Genomic DNA, 7473 nt, shown 5'->3' with positions numbered 1-7473 from the left:
TGCCCAAGAGTGGGATTGCAGGGTCATATGGAAGTTCTATGTATAGATTTCTAAGGTATCTCCAAACTGTTCTCCATAGTGGCTGTACCAGTTTACATTCCCACCAACAGTGCAGGAGGGTTCCCTTTTCTCCACAGCCCCTCCAGCACTTGTTAATGATGGCCATTTATTAATGATGGCCATTGTGACTGGTGTGAGGTGGTATCTCATGGTAGTTTTGATTTGCATTTCTCTTTTAATCAGTGATGTTGAGCATTTTTTCATGTGTTTGTTGGCCATCTGTATATCTTCTTTGGAGAAATGTCTATTCAGGTCTTTTGCCCATTTTTCCATTGATTGATTGGTTTTTTTTTGCTGTTGAGTTGTATAAGTTGCTTATATATTCTAGAGATTAAGCCCTTGTCAGTTGCATCATTTGAAACTGTTTTCTCCCATTCTGTAAGTTGTCTTTTTGTTTTCTTTTTGGTTTCCTTTGCTGTGCAAAAGCTTTTCAGTTTGATGAGGTCCCATGGGTTTATTTTTGCTCTAATTTCTATTGCTTTGGGAGACTGACCTGAGAAAATATTCATGATGTTGATGTCAGAGAGTGTTTTGCCTATGTTTTCTTCTAGGAATTTGATGGTGTCCTGTCGTATATTTAAGTCTTTCAGCCATTTGGAGTTTATTTTTGTGCATGGTGTGAGGGTGTGTTCTAGTTTCATTGCTTTGCATGCAGCTGTCCAGGTTTCCCAGCAATGCTTGCTGAATAGACTTTCTTTTTACCATTTTATTGAAAACGATTTTTTTTTTTTTTTTTTTTTTGCTTTGCAGGGCTGCGCTTGAAGCATACGGAGGTTCCCAGGCTAGGCTAGGGGTCGAATTGGAGCTACAGCTGCCAGCCTGCACCACAGCCACAGCAACGCAGTATCAAAGCTGCATCTGTGACCTACACCACAGCTCAGGCAATGCCAGATCCTTAATCCACTGAGCAAGGCCAAGGATCGAACCTTCAACCACATGGTTCCTAGTCGGATTCATTTCTGCTGCACCACAATGGGAACTCCTTTTCTTTAATTTTTATTTTTTTTGTCTTTTCTAGTGCCGCACCTGCGGCATATGGAGGTTCCCGGGGTCTAATCGGAGCTGTAACCTCCAGCCTACACCACAGCCACAGCAATGCGGATCCGAGCCGCCTCTGCAACCTACGCCACAGCTCACGGCAACACCGGATCCTTAACGCACTCAGTGAGGCCAGGGATTGAACCAGCAACCTCATGGTTCCTAGTCGGATTCGTTTCCACTGTGCCACAACGGGAACACCACTATGTGACTTTTTGTATCTGACTTCTTTCACTCAGCATAACACTTCTGAGGTTCATCTACTTTATATCATGTGTCAGTGCTTCATTCTTTTCTATGGCTGAATAATATTCTATGGTATGAAGTTACTGTATTTTGTTTATTCACCAGATGATGGACATTTGTGTTGTTTTCACCTTCTCTCTATGTTGACTAGTGATGCTATGAATAAGTGTGTACAAGGATTTGTTTGAACATCTGCTCCAATTCTCCCAGGTATATACCTACAAGTGGAATTGCCAGATCATATGGTAATTGTATTTAACTTTTTAATGAACTGCCAAGCTGTTCTCTACAGAGGCTACAGCATTTTGTTCAGAAACCCTGCTCTGAAGCATTCTGAGTTCTCACCAAGCAGAGCACGAGGGTTCCAATTTTCCCCCATCCTCGCTGACACTTACTGTTTTCTACTTTGGGGGCTGTGAGGTGGTATCTCATTGTGGTTTTAATTTGCAAAGTAGATAATATTTTAAAGAAATTTTTAATAAATCAAAAATGCCTACAAAAATCCATGATGAACGAAACATCAAAATCTTAATAAAAACAGGATCCAACCCTGCATTAGCTCCTCACTCATGTTACTGTATTTTAAATTGTGACATTTAATTTACTGAAAAATTTTCTGCATTGAGTTTGATTCTTTTAAATATTGCTTTGAAAATTATTTATCCTTTTATGACAATAAAAATATGAAAAATATTATTTTATCTTTGCTGGTTGGTTGTTTTGGAGGCCCCTCTTCTAAATGTTATGCCCCAGGTCAGCCAGCCCCTCTCTGGCCTCCCGCACCTGGCCCTAGATCAAGCTCACGGTCAGGCCCAGAAATGGCCACCAGGGGGCGCTGCTTCCCCACTCATGCTCAGCCCAGGTATATTCCAGGCTAAGAGTTGGATTCAGTTTTAACATCCCAGCCCAGATCCCTCATCTGTATCATGGGAATAGTAACATTAGGCTTGGGGGATGGCAGAGGAGGTTTGGAAGTCCCCTGCCTAGGGCTCAGCCCCTATTCAACACGGAATGACAGTCATGTCTATATCCTAAGAGCACAAATGGAACAATATTTAATTTTCCTACAGAGAATTTCAAACACTCGGAAAAGTAGGAAGAGTGGTGTAATGAACCCCCAGTCCCAGCCCTGACCACCAGCACCCTCTGGCCAACCCCACTCCATCCATCTCACCATCTGGGATTATTATGTTGAAGCAAAACTCAATCATTCCATGAATCATCATGCTGGAAATATTTTATTCTGAGTCTCTAAAAGATAAAGATTTGGAAAAAAAAGAAACTAACTACAATACCTTTATCATGCTTTAAAAACTTTGCCAAGAATTCTTTAATGCCCGCAGATTCCAATGCAGCCAAATGCGGTTTGCCTCTCATCTCCGTTGCTCCCTTGCCAAGAGAACTTGGGCACATTGTTGAATTTCTCTGAAGGTCACTGTCCGCATCAGGAAACCGGGGTAGCCAACTGAAGTCCTCAGGTCTCTGGGAGTATCAGAGACAGTATAGATATTAGCACCTGAAATTAAAGTCCCCCAAAATATAATAACATGACTACAGTAACATGAATATAATAACACAACAGAGAAGTGGTTCTCAACCAGGCAGAGGAGGTGGGGATTCGTCCCCCAGGGGACACTGGGCCATGTTGGAGACGTTTGGGTGTTTTCACAATTGGGAGTGGTGGGGCTACTGGCATCTGGTGGTAGAGATTAGGGATGCTCTTCTATATCCTGTAGTGCATAGGACAGCACCCCAATAAAGAATGACCTGGCCCTAATGATCGATAGGGCCAAGGCTGAGAAACCCTGCTCTGAAGACTTAGATTTCATTAACACTTGCTGAAACAGTGCCATTGGAGCCTTTGATTCCTGACTCTGCCACTAGTTGGGTGAACCTGGTAGCTGTAAAAATAGTAATGAATCAGCGCTCCCATCATGGCTCAGCAGTTGACAAACCTGACTAGCATCTATGAGGATGTGGGTTCAATCCCTGGCCTCTCTCAGTGGGTTAAGGATCCAGTGTTGCCATGAGCTGTGGTGTAGGTCACAGACGTGGCTCAGATCTGGTGTTACTTCGGCTGTGCTGTGGCGTAGGCAAGCAGCTACAGCTCCAATTTGACCCCTAGCCTGGGACCCTCCATATGCCGCAGGTGTGGCCCTAAAAAAAAGTAATGCATCAGGAGTTCCCTGATGGTTTAGCTGGTTAAAGATCTGGTTTTGCCACTGCTGTAGCTCGGGTCACTGCTGTGGCTCAGGTTCAATCCCTGGCCTGGGAAATTCTGCCTGCCTTGGGTGCAGCCAAATAAATAAATAAATTAATAATAATAATAATTAATCATAGCCAACATTCCATGGGTTCTTTGCTTGAGCTAGGCATGGTGCTAGCTTTACCCTATTGGTAAGTATGTCTCATTCTCTCACCAGCTCAGGAGGTGGTTGAGAAAAACTTAAGCCCAGGGAGACCAAGTGGTCCACACAAGGGGCTTCACCTCTTTGGACCTCATTTCCTACAGTGGTGGAACAGGATCATAGGGATCACATGGACTGCCCACCACAAAAGGCATCTGCTAGGATGAGCCTATTAGCCAGGCACACAATGGTTAACTGCCAAGTCTGGCCAAGTGCCCAGCAAAGCTGGGGCTGGAGAATGAATTTCTTTCATTCTCCCAGTTGCTGGGAGATTTGGCATGGAGAGATTTGAGAAGAACCGAGCACAAAAGTTACTAGGATTGCTGGGGGCTTGCCTTCCAGGCAGTGCCAGGCCCAGAGAACTTACTTCTCCAACTTACTTTCCCAGAAGATTTGAAATTGGCCCTTCCACCACCAGCAGGAGCCAGAGGAAGCCTGGAGCTCCCAAGGAAAACCTCCGTCCTTCCTGAAAAACCTAGTCTTGCTTAGTGGTCTGTGGTGACAAACAAGAGGCGAGAAAGATGGATAATTTGGATGAGTCTGCTGAAGGGACAGTTATTTCTTGAGCACCTACCATGGGGCCAGACACGTCAACCTCGGCAGACAGTCTCAAAGTCATGGACGTCATGTTCTTGCAGGAAAGACAAATGGTAAACAAGCAAGGAAGAAACAACTGGTGGTGAGTATCGTGCAGAGAATTAAATTAGGGTGATGGTACAGGGAGTGACTTGGGAGGTCACTGAGTAAGGGGATGGTCTGAGGGAGCCTCCCAGGAGGTGGCTGTTAAGCTGAAATGTGAATGACCTAAAAGGATGCAGGATGGAAGGTTTAGGTATGGCATGTGCAAAGGCCCTGAGACTGAAATGCATTGGCCAGTGTTAGACCAGGGTTCTCAACCAGGCAAGATTCTGCCCCCTGCTGGACATTGGCAATGTCTGGAGAGATTTTTGTCACAACTTGGGGGGTGGGGAGGAGTCCGCTACTTGTTTCCAGTGGGTCAAAGCCAGGATGCTCCTCAATATCTTACAATGTATGGAGTTCCCGTCGTGGCGCAGTGGTTAACGAATCTGACTAGGAACCCTGAGGTTGCGGGTTCGGTCCCTGCCCTTGCTCAGTGGGTTAACGATCCGGCGTTGCCGTGAGCTGTGGTGTAGGTTGCAGACGCGGCTCGGATCCTGCGTTGCTGTGGCTCTGGCGTAGGCCGGTGGCTACAGCTCCGATTGGACCCCTAGCCTGGGAACCTCCATATGCCGCGGGAGCGGCCCAAGAAATGGCAACAACAACAACAACAACAATAATGCCGAGGGAGCGGCCCAAGAAATAGCAACAACAACAACAAAAGACAAAAAAAAAAAAAAAAATCTTACAATGTATAAGATGTCCCCCATTGCAAAGAATAATCTGGTCCCAAATGTTAGCAGTGCTAAGATTGGAAATGTCAGGGCTAGAGGAATAGAAGGAAAGCCTAGTGTGAGTGTCAAGGTCAAAACCTTCCCATCCTCTTAGTGAGGAGACCGTTAACCAAGGGAACATGACCATGAACTGGAGTAGGGTCAGGTCCAAGGGGACTAATAGGGACCCAGGGAAATGGAGGAAGATACCAAGATTTAGTGGACGCAAATTCAAGGTCAGGAGACTGATAAGGAGGCACTAAGAGAAGGGCTAGACCAACTAGAATCCAGAGCTAGGGCCTGGGTGAGCCTGGCAGGGTGCATCTGAACCAAAGGGTCTGGTGGATTGTGGGAAGGTGACTGGATGGCCAGGCTGACTTAGGGGTTGGGGGGAGTCCTTGAAGGACAGGGTCCAGACCAGTACTCACTCACTGACTGCCCTTCCAGGCTAGAAAGTTTTCACTCTGAGCCTCAGTTTCCTCATCCATGAAACAGTGACTCTCATGCATTCCCGTTGTGGCTCAGCGGGTTAAGAACCCAACTAATATCCATGAGGATGCAGGTTTGATGCCTGGCCTCTCTCAGTGGGTTAAGGATCTGGCATGGCTGTGAGCTGCGGCATAGGTCACAGATGTGGCTCAGATCTGATATTGCTGGATCTGATGTTGCCGTGTCTGTGGCACAGGCTGGCTGCTACGGCTCTGATTTGACTCCTGGCTGAGAACCTCCATATGCCACAGTACAGCTCTAAAAAGACAAACCAACCAAAAAGGTGACAGTCAAATCAACGTCGCAATTTTTATCAGGTTTGTGCAGGAAAAGATGAACTCAGCAGGCCTGGGTTGTCCACACTCTGAACATGAATGTTTGACCCTTGCCCAGCTCCTGGGAGGTGACCTTGTAAGCCCTTGGAATGTCCTGCCTGATAAAAGTGTCTTGGTTTGGAGTTCCTGTCATGGCTCAGCAGAAACGATTCCAACTAGAAACCATGAGGTTGCGGGTTTGATCCCTGGCCTCACTCAGTGGGTTAAGGATCTGGCATTGCAGTGAGGTGTGGCGTAGGTCACAGATGTGGCTTTGATCTGGCGTTGCTGTGGCTGTGGTGTAGGCCAGCTGCTACCGCTCTGATTGGACCCTTAGCCTGGGAACCTCCATATGCCACAGGCGCGGCCCTAAAAAGCAAAAAAAAAAAAAAAAAAAAAAAAAGTGTCTTGGTTTATCTGGGTGTTGGGCTGCACCCTGCAGGCCTACAAGGCTGCACTTTCCCAGTTTTAAGACCAAAGAGCTTGGGGTCAGCAACAGAGACATCAGTGGTTTAATGGATGAGGGGAGCTTACATGTCTGAAGCAAGGTCCTGGAGCAACACCCCACCGTGTGTGGCAGATGGTGGGGAGGACATGGTGACGGACTTTGCTTCCAGGGGGAGGGGAGATTGCTGGTTGTAGGGGGAATTGCATCCAGTTGGGTCATTTGTTATCAGGGAAACCAGCAAAGGGGCAAGCTCATCACCACCCTTTTGGTAAGAACAATGACCAGCTGGGGCCTGGGACAAGGATGTAAGAAGGTCAGTCATGTGACGGGGTGTAGGTGAAGCAGGCACTGGACAAGCAGGAATGTACAGGGAGCAAGAGAGCAGGTCTTTTTGTGTGTGACAAAGTTCAGACTGGAAGGGAGAACCAATGCTACTCTTTATTGAGTGACGGTCTCTAAGGTGGGGACTCCCGTTTCTCCCAGACACCTTGCTTGCATTGTGTTCATCATGGACATCTTGACATTCATTTTGCCTTTCAAGCATGCCACACCTCCGCACATGTTGATCCTGAGTTGAGTGCCCTCCTCTCCTCACCCTAGCCCACCCCCATGTGGGTTTCATTCTCATTTCACAGATGCTTCGGCTCATGTTCCAAGGAGAGAGGCCACTTGCTTAAGTCCTCCAAGAAGGTGGTAGATGGAGTTCCTGTCGTGGCTCAGTTGTTAACGAATCTAACTAGGAACCATGAGGTTGTGGGTTCGATCCCTGGCCTCACTCAGTGGGTTAGGGATCCGGTGTTGCCGTGAGCTGTGGTGTAGGTCGCAGTCTCGGCTTGGATCCTGAGTTGCTGTGGCTCTGGCGTAGGCCAGGGGCTACAGCTCCGATTTGACCCCTAGCCTGGGAACCTCCATATGCCATGGCAGCAGCCCAAGAAATGGCAAAAAGACAAAAAAAAAAAAAAAAAAAAAAAGAAGGTGGTAGAGGAGCTGGCATTCCAACCAGGCCCATGGACTCCAAGGTATCCTTTCTTCCTGTCTGTGGTTTGTTAACATGGAAAGGTGGGTGTGCAGGGCTAGCT

At 47.0% G+C, this 7473-nt stretch overlaps 1 protein-coding gene across 9 annotated transcripts in view; it reads left to right on the top strand.

The window, feature by feature from the left end:
• Positions 1-4168: 4168 nt before the first annotated feature.
• Positions 4169-7473, top strand: part of NWD1 (NACHT and WD repeat domain containing 1) — a 109536-nt gene continuing 106231 nt past the window's right edge. For all 9 annotated transcript variants that reach the window (XR_014837443.1, XR_014837444.1, XR_014837446.1 and 6 more), the window contains exon 1: positions 4169-4431. The gene's annotated coding sequence lies outside the window, so the exon portion shown is untranslated. The remainder of the gene's footprint in view (positions 4432-7473) is intronic.

This window comes from Sus scrofa, chromosome 2, assembly GCF_054392235.1.
Source record: "Sus scrofa isolate SSC_HxYL_T2T_F1_AM1 chromosome 2, Sscrofa_HxYL_maternal_Yorkshire_Landrace_v2.0, whole genome shotgun sequence".
NCBI classification, from domain to species: Eukaryota; Metazoa; Chordata; class Mammalia; order Artiodactyla; family Suidae; genus Sus; species Sus scrofa.
Note: the sequence above shows the minus strand (reverse complement) of the source record. Positions and strands in the feature narration are given on the sequence as shown.